This window comes from Sminthopsis crassicaudata, chromosome 5, assembly GCF_048593235.1.
Source record: "Sminthopsis crassicaudata isolate SCR6 chromosome 5, ASM4859323v1, whole genome shotgun sequence".
Taxonomy (NCBI): Eukaryota; Metazoa; Chordata; class Mammalia; order Dasyuromorphia; family Dasyuridae; genus Sminthopsis; species Sminthopsis crassicaudata.
The window spans coordinates 296,385,532-296,398,622 of NC_133621.1; the positions used below are offsets into that span (position 1 = coordinate 296,385,532).

Consider the following 13,091-nt stretch of genomic DNA (forward strand, 5'->3'; position numbering starts at 1 on the left):
GGGAGTTAGAGACAGGGGGAATCTTTCTCCAGTAGAACCGGTCACAAGTGGAATGGGTTATCTTGGAAGCTAGTGAATACCCCTTAACTTGGAGTCAGCAGCTGACATCCAGATGACTACTTATCAAGAATATTATAGAAGGGGTTTAGTTTAGATTTAAGGCAAATGAAACAATCTCTTCCAACTTTGAGATTTGGGGATTTCAAGATTTTCTTACTCAAGCTCCCAATCTGGCCTGAAATCCAATTCAATTCAACAATATTTATTAAGCACCTTTTATGTGCTAGGCACTGTACTAGATGCAAAAGTTAGAGACAAATAAGAAAACATAATTTTGTGCCCTCAAGAAGCTTAGGGTCTGCTGGAGGAATACAGTATGTAAACAGATTAACATGATTCACAGTAGAAGATGCAAAAAATAAAAATAAAAGCAATCAGACACAGAATTCTGAAAATATTTGAGAAGCAAAGGAAAAAGAATAACCAAAAGCATCCAGGAAGACTTCACAGAAGAGGAGGTACCTGGTCTAAGTTTTGTATTAAGACAAAGATTTCAAGAAGTAGAGGAAAATCTTCCAGGAATGAAAGGAGGTTTGTACAAAGGCACCAAGGTGGGGAAATGCATGTCTGATTCAGTAAACAGTGAGGAGACTTTTTTAATGGGAAAACATCGTGCCTCAAGGAGAGTAACAGGAAATTGGTGAAAGAGGTAGTGGTGAGCTCCAAATTCCAGATCAAAGAGTTTATTTCTAATCCTAGAGGCAATAAGGAGACACAGGATTTTTGAGGGAAACAGATCTCTGCTTTTAGAAAATAATATTGTGGTAGTTTTCTAGAGAAGATCAAAACAAGGAAAAAAAGAAAAGAAAAAGGAGATATTGGAGGTGAAGATACCCTGTTACGATAGTCCAGGTAAAAAGAAACAGTTTCCAGCTAAAGCTTTCACCAACAAAATTATTTTATTCTTTGAATATTTTATACATACTTAAATACGTATGTACGTGTCATCTCTCTCGATGGAATATAATTTCCTTGAGGGGAAGAGACTATATAGTATCTATCTTAGTTTTCCCAGCACCTAACAAAGCATTGGGCACAAAATGACAATCAAAATTGAGAAGCATTCATAAATGCTCACTATTGTTTGCGCTAGACAATTGTCACAAAAGATGCTAATGTTTTGGGTGGAAGTTGGGCTCTCTAATTGCTGATGTCTCTTCCAATTTTGTGATTGTATGAAAAATCACCTTAAAATGGAAAAATAACAGTGGAATTTTAGGCACTCTGGTGGAATAGGGAAGCAGGAAAAGGATGACTTTTCGGTATTCCCAAAGTGTCCCAAAAGACTGATGAACACATTTACAATTGCACCAAAAGTAAGTTGATGTGGCTGTTTTCCCACAGCCACTCCAATATGTGTTATTTTCTTCTCTGTGTGTTTGTGGGGAGGGGGTGTCTGTGTGTATTAACTTTGCCAAACTGAAGTGCATGAAATGGAACTTCGGCGTTTTTCAGATTTAATTTCTATGCTTATTAGTGACTGGAACACTTTCATGTATCTGATGATATTTTGGATTGCTCCTCTTAAAACTATCTTTTTAATATCTTTTGACCATTTACCAATTAGAGAATCACTCTTATTCTTATGCATTTGAATCAGCTCCTTATGTATCTTGGAAATGAGACTCTTCTCAGAGAAATTTCTTCAAAGAATTTTTCTAGGAAAGAATTTTAGTGCACTCTTTATGAAAAAAAAAAAAACCTTGTCAATTTTATTTAATCACAGTTATCTGTTTTATCGTCTGAGATCCTCTATATCCCCCTACTTGGTCATGAATGCTTCCTCTCTTCCTAGATCTGAAAGGCAATTTACATTTCACCCCCTTAATTTGTTTATGATGTCACCCTTATTTGATGTAACTATTTAGAGTTTATCTCAGTATACAGTATAAGATATTAGTCAATACCTAGTTCCTGCTAGACTGCTTTCCAGTTTTCCTAGCCACTTTAGTTAAATAATAAATTCTTACTATAGTAGATGGGGTTGGGTTTATGAAATTGTAAGCTACTATACTTATATGTTTATATGTTAATCAATGGATCAATCTACCAAATTGTTTTGACGATTACCGCTTTGTATAATAGTTTATCTATTGCTTCTAAGGTTCCTTCTTTCTCATTTTCCTTGAGAATATTAATCACTTTCTTTCTTCCTGCCATATTTCTCTAGTTGTTTGGGACTCTTTCTGATCATTAGCACATTAGGTTATATGTGTATATTCATTTTTTTTTGCAAATTTCCATACATGTCAGGGTGAAAGAAAAATTAGAATAAAAGGGGAAAACCATGAGAAAGGGAAAAAAAAGAAGGGAAAAAGTTTAAAAAAATAATGTGGATTGATCCACATTCAATCTCCATAAGTCTTTCTCTGGATGCAGATGGCCTTTTCCATCCAAATTTTATTGAAATTGCCTTGGAACACTGAATTGCTGAAAGAACCAAACCTATCATAGCTGATTATCACACAATCTTGTTATTTCAGCACATACTTTTATGTAGATGCAGATGGCATTGATTGCCATGGAGAGGTCTTAATCATCAAACCCACCTGGATAGACGTGCTGAGAGAGACATTCTGGTTTTCAACAAATCAGTGACTTTCTATCCCTCGACACTATGTGTGCGGCAGCACCAATTCATCGTCGATGAGTATGTGGGCTTTGAGGTTCTACCTAAATAACATTTTGAATCTCTACCTACCGGAGAAATTCTGTCTCTTTTTCTGAACTTCTTGTATTTTGGTAACCTCTGTTCTAGACGTGTTAGATCTGGCTCTTCAAAGAAGCAGACTCAGGTAGTTGGATACTGTACGTAGCTTCTATCAGTAAGTAAAAAAAAAAAAAAAAAGACTATGCATAGAACATAGGGTACACCAATCAACCAGCACCATGAGTCCACCTCTCTCTCAAACTAAGGAAATCCCCTAGCATCAGAAACCGGAACCAATCTATCTTTTCAATCCCACTGGACATTGCGTAACCTCTTGTCATCTGTTTCAGACAAACTGGACTTGTCTACTCCTTCCACATGACACTCTATCTCCCACTTTAGTATTTTTGCCTTGGTCATTTTCCATTCCAGGACTCTCCATCCTCTATTCCTTTAGGATTTGTTCAAGCATCTTAAGAAGCATTCCCTCCCCAACAGCATGTATCCTCCCTCCCAAATTACCATCCACCCCCAACATGTACGGAAGATAATGTTTTTCCTCCTGGTTGTCCTTTCCTGGAAGGGAACTTCAGCTACCTCTGGCCAAAGCTAGCCTAGCCCAGAGCAGAATAAATCATATTTCACCTGCTTTGTATTAATTTACTTTATTTTGATGCTGTGTATATTTTTTTTTTTTTTGGTCTCTTTCACCAGAATGTAAACTCCTTGCAAATAGGAATCACTCCATTTTTTGGCAATTGTATCCCTAATATCTCATGTCATTCTTGCTTAGTAAATACTTCTTGGTTAATTGATTGACCTAGACTCAAAAGTTACTATAATAAAAGTAGCTTTTTAAATGTTTATAAAGTGCTTGACAAATATTATCTCATTTTCTTCTTATCATAACTCTGAGAGGTAGACACTACTGTTCTCCCCATTTTATGGATGAAAACATTTTAAAATGTTTTTTAAAAGCAGCAATTAAATGACTTGCCCAGGCTCCTACACCAATAAGTATGTGACAACAAATATAAATTCAGGTCTCCTGGTTTCTGGTCAAGAGTTCTATCCGCTGCACCAATTGGGTTCTAGGAAATGTGCAAGTTGAGTTTCTTTGGTTCACCACAGGCCCTCTCCTTCAAGTGGGCAAAGAGTATAAGAGAGTACTGTTTACCCAGGATGTCTGACTCATACTTCCTGTATGAAAACCAGGCATCAGAAGCAAAGGCAGAAAGTCTGGGGGAACTTAGGCACAAGGAATGAGCATGAGAACCAGGCAGATTCAAGGAAAGGCAACCCACTCTCCGTGGAAGGTATGTTCTTCCCCCAGCTGTCTTGTCCTAGAAAGGAAGTCCAATTTTTTGTGGCCAAAGCTAGCCTAGCCAAGAGCAAAATGAGTGGAGTTAATGGTAGCTAAGAAGCCAGAAGCATCATTGCCCTCGTGGGTGCTAGGATCGCTTTTTCTCTGACCCTGTGATATCACATTCTCTCTCCTTGTTCTGTCCACCTCCATTTCCCCATGGATCTAAGAAGCAAAGAGGAAAAGCAGCTGTAGAGTGAGTGAGCGGTATATGTCTATATCCCTAGCACCTGCTGACTATCCTTTCACAGGATGTTAATGGATGCTTGCTATATTAAATGCAGTTAAAAGGAGGGGCCGACATAGCTTCAAAGTAGAAAGCTTTGAGCATGTTGTTCCACCATTAGAATGTAAGCTATTTGCAGGCCATGTTTTTGCTATTCTTCCTATTCTCAGTACCTGCAATCGATGCTTATTGAGGGACAGCTAGGTGCTACAGTGGCTAGAGCACCAGGTCTAGAATCTGAGTTTAAATATAGCCTCACACCCTTATCTCCGTTTGCCTCAGTTTCCTCATCTGCAAAATGAGCTGGAGAGAAAATGGCAAACCACCCCCGTATCTTTGCCAAGAAAAGCCCACAGTGAGTCACGAAGTGAGGGACATGACTGGAAAACAGCTGAATGACTGAATGTCTGATGATCAGATCTAATCAGTTGGCCAGGTTCCACTAAACTTCTTACCAGTGACTCAATAAAAGCTCATTTCCTGCCTTACCCGCCATCCCTCTGCCACCTTCCCTGCCCCCCAGGAGTCAGTGGAAATGGAATATCCCTTAACAGCAATCCCTTAGGACATTACCCCTAGCATTGTTCTGGTGGCAGAGCCACATCTGTAGTGACTAAAGTTCACTTGGCAGGGAGTGTCCACAGCTGGAACCTGAATTCCTATTCCCAGGGCTTTAGCCTTCCTGTCTATATAGCAATAATCTATGATCCATAAATACTTTGAGCTGTGTAAATCCCTTTTATGACAACTTAAAGTCTTAACAGAGCCGTTGTTAGCCTAGGGTCCCCTCCTTTTCTCTTCCCTTCATTCTAGCTTGGCTCTCTTCTTCAGACTCTCTCTGACACCTCCCATTCTTCTTCCTTCCCTCTTCCTATTGCCCTCTTTACCTTTTTGTTCACAGAAGTCCCAGCCATATAAAGGGAATAGACTCCTCCATATTATAGGGTGCGGTTTATTATCTCCTTACCCCCACCCTGGTTACACAGTAATTCTTTACAGGGACCCCAGCCTATCAGGTCCAGAACCATCTGCCTATTGGACAGAGGGGGACAGGTCTTGCCAATACTGACAGATAAGGAAAGCCCAACGGGGGAAGAATCAAGAAGCAAGAGAAGGAGCTCAAGACTGGCAAAGCTTCAATTAGAAAAAAAAAAAAAGAAAAAAAAAAAGAGCGTCATCTTGGAGAGTCAATTAAACCTTTCCTATGAACCCTGGATGGTGTGGACTTGAAAGGAGAAAGAGACCTGAACACTCTAGAGAAATCTGAGCCACTTACCTCAGGAGTCACATATCTGCAGAGAAGGAGCAGGAAACACCTTGTCTTTTACCCAGCTGCAAAGTTGAGATGAATTTTGAAGGATGAGATAATACCCTGAAAAAAAACAAGCTCAGAGAGAAGAAGGTGAGGACCTCTTCTCAGTAACTAGGATTTGGTTTTGTACCTTATCTTACCATCGATCCCTTTCTCCATGAACTCTCTCAGTTCCCAGTGACTAGCTGATTAAAAAAAAAGAAAAAAGAAAAATCTGAATTCTGAAAGGATCAAGAAAAAAGAAAAATCTGAATTCTGAAAGGATCTTAAACCTGATGATCAAGCTTCCTCCTGAGGAGGATATAGGATCACTTACTCTGGATTGGGGATTGATAGGCCATTTCTACAGAGATTGCTGGAGGAATAAAGGGTGAATTTTAGCTTCCTGAAACATGATCAGCCTCCAGAAAAGTAATAGTCTCGTTCCCCAAGACTGAGTTCAGTGGTCTGGATGAGATTCACAAAGCCTTGGGAATCTGGACCCCATTCCTGTTGTATCCCAGAATTGATCTCTTCCTTTCAATTCTTCATTCTTTTTTGTCCCTGTTCCCCTTTATCTTGGGATCTTGTTCCTGATAACTAATTTATGAAAGAAAAAGGAAGATGCTGGAGTTGGAAAGACTGTGAACCCAGCCTTGGAGGATCCAGGGGGATGTGTTGGCTCTCCCGCATCTAGGTTACCCCTCTCTAAGACAGCAGCCTCCGGGACCACAGGGTGACCAGTCGCCCACCTTCCAGATTGCCCAGCTGTGGGGTGGCCCATCCTGGAGTGATGTGATGTGTGCTTCCATTCAAAGGTCATTGTTCTCCAGGAGAAAGAGTTCCTGGAAAGTCAGAGAGAATGGGCTGGAGATGGCAGGAGCCTCTAGCATAAGGCTCCAATGTCTCACCATTGTCCAGGTCTGTAGTTAAGGGCCCAAGAACTGCTCAGGAGGAAACACTAATTCCTCCCTATCTCATTTTCATTTTCAATTGCCAACTCCAAACCCTCACTCCCTTCCTCCCCCAGCCCTCGCTCTCAAAGAAAGAGCTGGAACTGCCTGCCTTTTCTTTGGGTCAGAGAGATGGAAGGGAAGATTCTGGACAAATGTGGTACCCCAAATCAACTGAGTCTGCCCTTCTCCATTGAGGAGATCCTGAAGAAATCAACAAATAAAAGACAGCTTCCAGAGCAAGGCAGAAAGGATGCCCACCAGGATGCTGCTGATCCCCTAGGACAAGAGAACGCTCCACAGGCCCTCTCCCAAGGTAAGTATCTTGCCACTCGTTGCCTTTATACCCTAGAAAAGAAAAGGGAGTGTGATGGAGTCCATGTTTCACTCCTACAGCCCCTGAACAGAGCTCACATTTCCAGTATCAACGGAAAGCTCTTGATCCTAGAATTATTTCTTTACAGAATTCACTCTGCCCACTTAACAAGTGAGGAAACTGAGAGGTGTTGTGATTTGCCTAAAGCATAATGAGGTAATTTGAGGGGGAGTGGGTGCTAGAATCAAGGGCTCTTAGAATTTAAAATTTGTAATGTTAAAATTATAAAGGCCTTAAGTTACTTGGAAGAGCTCAAGTTGATCATAATGTCATAGATTTAGAGGTGGAAGAGACTTTAGAAGCCATCAAGTCTAAACTCACACCCTTGAGAAATGAGAAAACTGAGTCACAGAGAGATTAGGTGGTTGCTCAAAGTTACACATAATATTTAAGGCAGAATTGGAGCCCTGGGACTGCGATTCTCGTTCCTGTGCCCATGGTGGTGGTGGTGTGGGCAGCCGCTTCTCAGTCATGTCCAACTTTCGTGTCCCCAGATAGGGTTTTCTTGGCAAATGCTAGAGTGATTTGTCATTTCCCCCTCCAGCTCATTTTACAGATGAGGAAACTGAGGCTAACAGGATGAAGTGACCTATCTGGGGTCACACAGCTATCTGAGATCAGATAGAACTCATGAAGAGGAGTCTTTCTGGCTCCAGGTCCAGTGCTCTAATGCAAAGTTTCTTAAACTGTGGGCACTGACGCCATTGCTTAACTGAATGTGGGGCATCACAAAATTACATTTTATTATCAGTAAATGTTTTATTTGTATACTTATCATGGCCCAAGGTTGCATAAAAATGTTTCAGGCTAAAATGGGTCATGAGTGGTAAAAGTTCAAGAAGCCCTGCTCTGTCCCCCTGTACCCTGTCCACTATGCTATATAGTCTCCCAATTGCTGGGCAGTTGTGTGTGTGTGTGTGTGTGTGTGTGTGTGTGTGTGTGTGTGTAGGAAAGAGAGAAAGAAGAAATGAGGGAGAGAGAAAAGAGAGAGAGACAAAAAGACAGAATGACAAAAAGAGAGAAAAACAGCGACACAGAGAAAGAGATAGAGACAGAGACAGAGAGTCAAAGAGAGACAAAGACAGAGACAGAGAAAGAAACAGAGACAGAGAAAGAAAGAGAGAGATGCTGTGTTCCAATAGAGGAGCGCTTCTCCAGCCTACCGCTTCTCCATCTAAAAAATGGGTAGAATAACGTGTGCAGTAGCTTCCCCCCCCCCAGTTGTTGTGGGAAAAGTAAACTTAAAGGGTTTTGCATAAAAGAACTAGGTCTCCGAGCCTGAAGGTCACTGTGGCTGCCTTAAATGTTAACAGCTCCTGACACACTAATATCTTATGGCGGAGCGACTAGAGCAGGACTTTGGAAGCTGAGTCTAAATCGCGTTTCTGTAACTTGCTTGTCTGAATGATAGTGGGCACATCACTTGGGCTTCCTAAGGCTCCGTTTTCTCATCTGTATAAAAAGGGGTTGATAATTCCTGTAGGACTTGTCTCTGGAGCATGGGGTGATCTATTATAAGGTTCAAATGAGATCTTGATTATAAAACACCTTGCAAACCTTTAAATGCAATTTTAATTCTATCTGTGATTATTATAATGACCATTGTCTTTATCAAGGATATTTATTTTTCCCAGAGGACTCTGGGAGACTTCGCCCAAAGCAATGAGTATCTAGTGATGGCCTATAGAATAGCAGTCACCCAAAAAATTCTTGGTGAGGACAGGAAAGCCTTCCTAGTGGCCTCCATTTTTGTGTAAGACCATCATTGTCCCCATTCATCCATTAGGGGGCTTTTTATCCATCCACTTTTCCGGGGACTAACTGTGCAACTACTGGAATAGAAGGGAAACTGAAAGTCGTTACAGAAACAGACCCTGCCCTGTGAGTCTGGGGACTGCTCCCATGAAGTCATCAGGAAAGTGGAGAAAGCCAAGCCAGGAAATGGGTTGTCTAGGTCTCTATCTATTGTTGCTCCCATCCCAAGTCTTTGTCAAAATTAAAAGGGGGGGGAAAAAGTCAGATGACCACCCAACTGAACTACTGGAAAAATTGGAGAATTGGAGAATGTCGGGGGTAAAAGAACTTAAACTATTAGAACAAAGCTGGAAGGATCCTCAGAATACAGAATGTCAGAACTGGGAGGGGGCTTAGAACAGGGGATGTCAGGGCTGGGAGGGAGCCTAGAACAGGGGATGTCAGAGCCGGGAGGGAGCTTAGAACAGGGGATGTCAGAGCCGGGAGGGAGCCTAGAACAGGGGATGTCAGAGCCGGGAGGGAGCTTAGAACAGGGGATGTCAGAACTAGGAGAGAGCTTAGAACAGGGGATGTCAGGGCTGGGAGGGAGCTTAGAACAGGGGATGTCAGGGCTGGGAGGGAGCTTAGAACAGGGGATTTCAGGGCTGGGAAGGGGCTTAGAACAGGGGATGTCAGGGCTGGGAGGGGTCTCAAAAGAGGGAAGGGCAGAAGTGACAAGTAGATAAAAAATGACCAAGCCCAATCCTTTCATAATACAAAAGGTCCATAGAGGGAAAATGATTTGCTAAAACTTTTGCCACTTCAAGGCATATATGGAATTATTTCTGTGGTTGTCTAAAACTGTCTTGGGTTCACTATTCCCTTGAGATATTGTCTCTTGGGATACTTAGATCTTTTTCTCTCTCTTTCTAGCCCACTTCCTTCTTCCTCTCCCCAATACATATATATTTCCTACCTCAAACATGAGACATGGAGGTTTTTTCAGGGACGATCCCTTTTAATTCATGAATCTGCCTCTCTCAGGTCCCAGGCTGGTGGAAAAATGAGAGACCCAAACATGGGAGATAAAGGTTTTTTCTTTAAAGATGATCCCATTTAATTCATGAATCTGCTTTTTTCAGGTCCCAAACTGGTGGGAAAATGGGAAAGAGACCCCAAGCAGATGACACCGGCCCCCTCTCCCAGACCACTACTCCTTGTGGAGACAACCCCAAGGAAATCAGCCAGCTCCCCAGAACCCCAAGAGACGGTTTCCCCCTTGATTGATTCCCCAGCTACAAGCCCAGGATTGGATCCCTCAAGGGAAAACAGGAGACATGAAGGAGAGGAAGATCATGATCACAAGTTCCTTACTGACCACTCCCTACATGGTAAGTAGGGCCATTGTGCTCTATGTAATAGAACAGTGAGAAAGACATTCCATTCCTTCCTATGATCTTATACAGTGCTGGGCTAGGAATCAAGAAAAGTAGGGGTCAAATGTCGCTTCTGCTACTTAATCGTTAACTCCATGGGCCTCATCTTTCTATCTTTAAAATGAAGGGCTTGAACAAGGGTCATTGAGTTTCTTTTTAATCCTATACCTATGTGTGTATGTATCTGTGTGTATATAGATATACAAACAATAATATATTCACTTATCTCACCCTGCGTCCTATTTTATGTAACAGAATATATTTTCCATTTTCTGTGTTTGCATCATAGCTCCTTATTATACTGTAAGCTCCATAAGTATGACCTTAGTCAAGTTTTCCATCAAGTAACCTAGAAATATTGGAGAAAAGTGTTCTGCTTAAAATCATGAAAACCTAGATTCAAATCCCACTTTAGATATTTACTGAATTCCTTGGTAAAGTTAATAAACTTTCCTGTGCCTCAGTTTCCCCATGTGTAAAATGAGAGGACTTGAAGGCCTTTAAAGTCCTTTCCTATTCTATATCTATGAATCTGTGATCTTATAATTCTCATTCTCTGCTGGTGGTATGTTCTGAACAACCAGGTCTCAAGACTGGAAAAAGCAGGAAAACATTTTTTTTTCCCTGAGCCTGGGGTTAAGTGACTTGCCCAGGGTCACACAGCTAGAAAGTGTTAAGTGTCTGAGACCAGATTTGAACTCGGATCCTCCTGAATTCAAGGTTGGTGCTCTATCCACTGCGCCACCTAGCTGCCTCAACAATTTTCTTTAAAAATCTCTGAAAGGGCTCGGTGTGTGTTGCTGCTAGAATATTGTTCTGATGGCCCAGAGAGCATAGGACTAATGGGTAGATGTGGCTTCAAAGCTACATCTTTCCCCAGTATGGCCAAGAACAGAAGTTGGCAACTCTGCCCCATTGCGCCCATCCCAACCCCACTGGGACAGCACTGATAATGTTATCTTCAGGAAGGGTGATTAATACCTCTGGCACTGGGGCACATGGAACCCCGAGCTGATATTTTTATCAGAGCAATCAGCAATGACAGCATTGGGAGCTGCTTTTTGCTTCCTTGAATCCAGAGAATCATGAGTGTCTGAGCTGAAAAGAGCTGAGGAGTCCTATTTTACCAAAGGGGAGAGAAAGTACTTTTCCAAAGCCACCTGGGTAGTAAAAAGAAAGCCAGGATTTGAACTCATATTTTCTGTTCCCAGCTTTAATTAGTCCATTCCCTGCCTTATCATGCACAGCTGGGTTTCCTATTTGGCCACTAAATACACACATGAGGATCCTGAAGGGTGCCATATTGACTTAATTTTGAAATGTAATGTTATCTATGCTTTATTGTATTTCTATTATGTTCAATATTTCCCTGGTACATTTGGACTGCACTTGGGAGTGCTGCTGGCTTCATGCTGTGCATTCAACACTTCTGTTTATAAGCAACAGAGACAGGTGTGAGCACAGCTTTGGAAGTAGGATTGGTTTATATGCCTGGAGACAAAAAAGAAACCAGGAATAAGACCAAAAAAAAAGAAATAAGACAACATCCCCATAAGGGAGCACAGTATGGGGCCTTCCCTTTTGTGGATTTTATGTAGAAAGAAGGGGGGAAACTTCCAGACAGATTTACTGATGAGAAATATCCAAGCTCAATATTAACTTCTCTGAGCCTGTCCAATGACGGATGCAAAGTAGATAGCCTCTCAGAACCCATCCTTGATCTAGGATTCTATGAGCTCACAAAACTTTCTCTCTGGACCTCAGTTTCCCTATCCTGTAAAGTGAAAAGGCTGGACCAGATTGGAGTCCCTTTCACCTCTAGGACTCCATGACTGGAGTCCTTAATGACAGAGGGGCTAAGAGATCTGAAGAAAAAAATAACTAATCAAAACAGGAACAATGAGACTTCTCATAATAGCCTGAATGGCTGTGGACAAAGGATGCTTTAAGATTCTTTGCAAGGTCCCTTAGAATAAGTTACTCTGTAATATTTGGTTAATTGGAGTTGTCAAGTCACTTCATCTTCTTTGTGACTCCATTTGGTGTTTTGAGCAGAGATTGTTTGTCATTTTCTTCTCCAGACCATTTTACAGGTGAGGAAACTGAGGCAAACAGGGTGAAGTGACTTAGCCAGTCACGTGTAGTAAGTATAATAAGTATCTGTAAAATTTGAATCAGTAGTAAGTATAATAAGTAGTTGTAGAATTTGAATCAGTAGTAAGTATAATAAGTATCTGTAAAATTTGAATCAGTAGTAAGTATAATAAGTATCTGTAAAATTTGAATCAGTAGTAAGTATAATAAGTAGTTGTAGAATTTGAATCAGTAGTAAGTATAATAAGTATCTGTAAAATTTGAATCAGTAGTAAGTATAATAAGTATCTGTAAAATTTGAATCAGTAGTAAGTATAATAAGTATCTGTAAAATTTGAATCAGTAGTAAGTATAATAAGTATCTGTAAAATTTGAATCAGTAGTAAGTATAATAAGTATCTGTAAAATTTGAATCAGTAGTAAGTATAATAAGTAGTTGTAGAATTTGAATCAGTAGTAAGTATAATAAATATCTGTAGAATTTGAATCAGTAGTAAGTATAATAAGTAGTTGTAGAATTTGAACCAGTTTTCCTCACTCCAAAGCCAAGCTTCTATCCACTACCCAACACTACCACTGATTCTATTCTATGAAAAGGGAAGGAAAATATGAGTCAATAAAAAAAGAATATTAGTGAACATATATTAGAGAGAAAATTTTAAACAGAATCCCACCAGAGCTGAATGCCATGAAGTGAAAGTTGTACCGCATAGGATGAACTCAATTCTGGTTTCCTCCTAAAAAGCACTAGAGCCGAGAGGAGAGTCAAATGGAGGTCAAACTGGGCCAAATGACCTTGGCAGGATGATTTGGGCCAATATGGTCTGTCACTCAATCTCCGTGGTTACCTTGGGAAAGTACCCAAGGTTCTTAAGCCTCAGTTTCCTCATCTGTAAAATAACAGAGTT

The 13,091-nt window shown here is 40.8% G+C and overlaps 1 long non-coding RNA gene across 1 annotated transcript in view; it reads left to right on the forward strand.

Annotated features, from left to right (window-relative positions):
• Nucleotides 1-5,319: 5,319 nt before the first annotated feature.
• Nucleotides 5,320-13,091, forward strand: part of LOC141543167 (uncharacterized) — a 28,536-nt gene continuing 20,764 nt past the window's right edge. The window contains exons 1-2 of the long non-coding RNA XR_012482363.1: nt 5,320-6,859; nt 9,796-10,044. This is a non-coding gene — a long non-coding RNA (uncharacterized LOC141543167). The remainder of the gene's footprint in view (nt 6,860-9,795; nt 10,045-13,091) is intronic.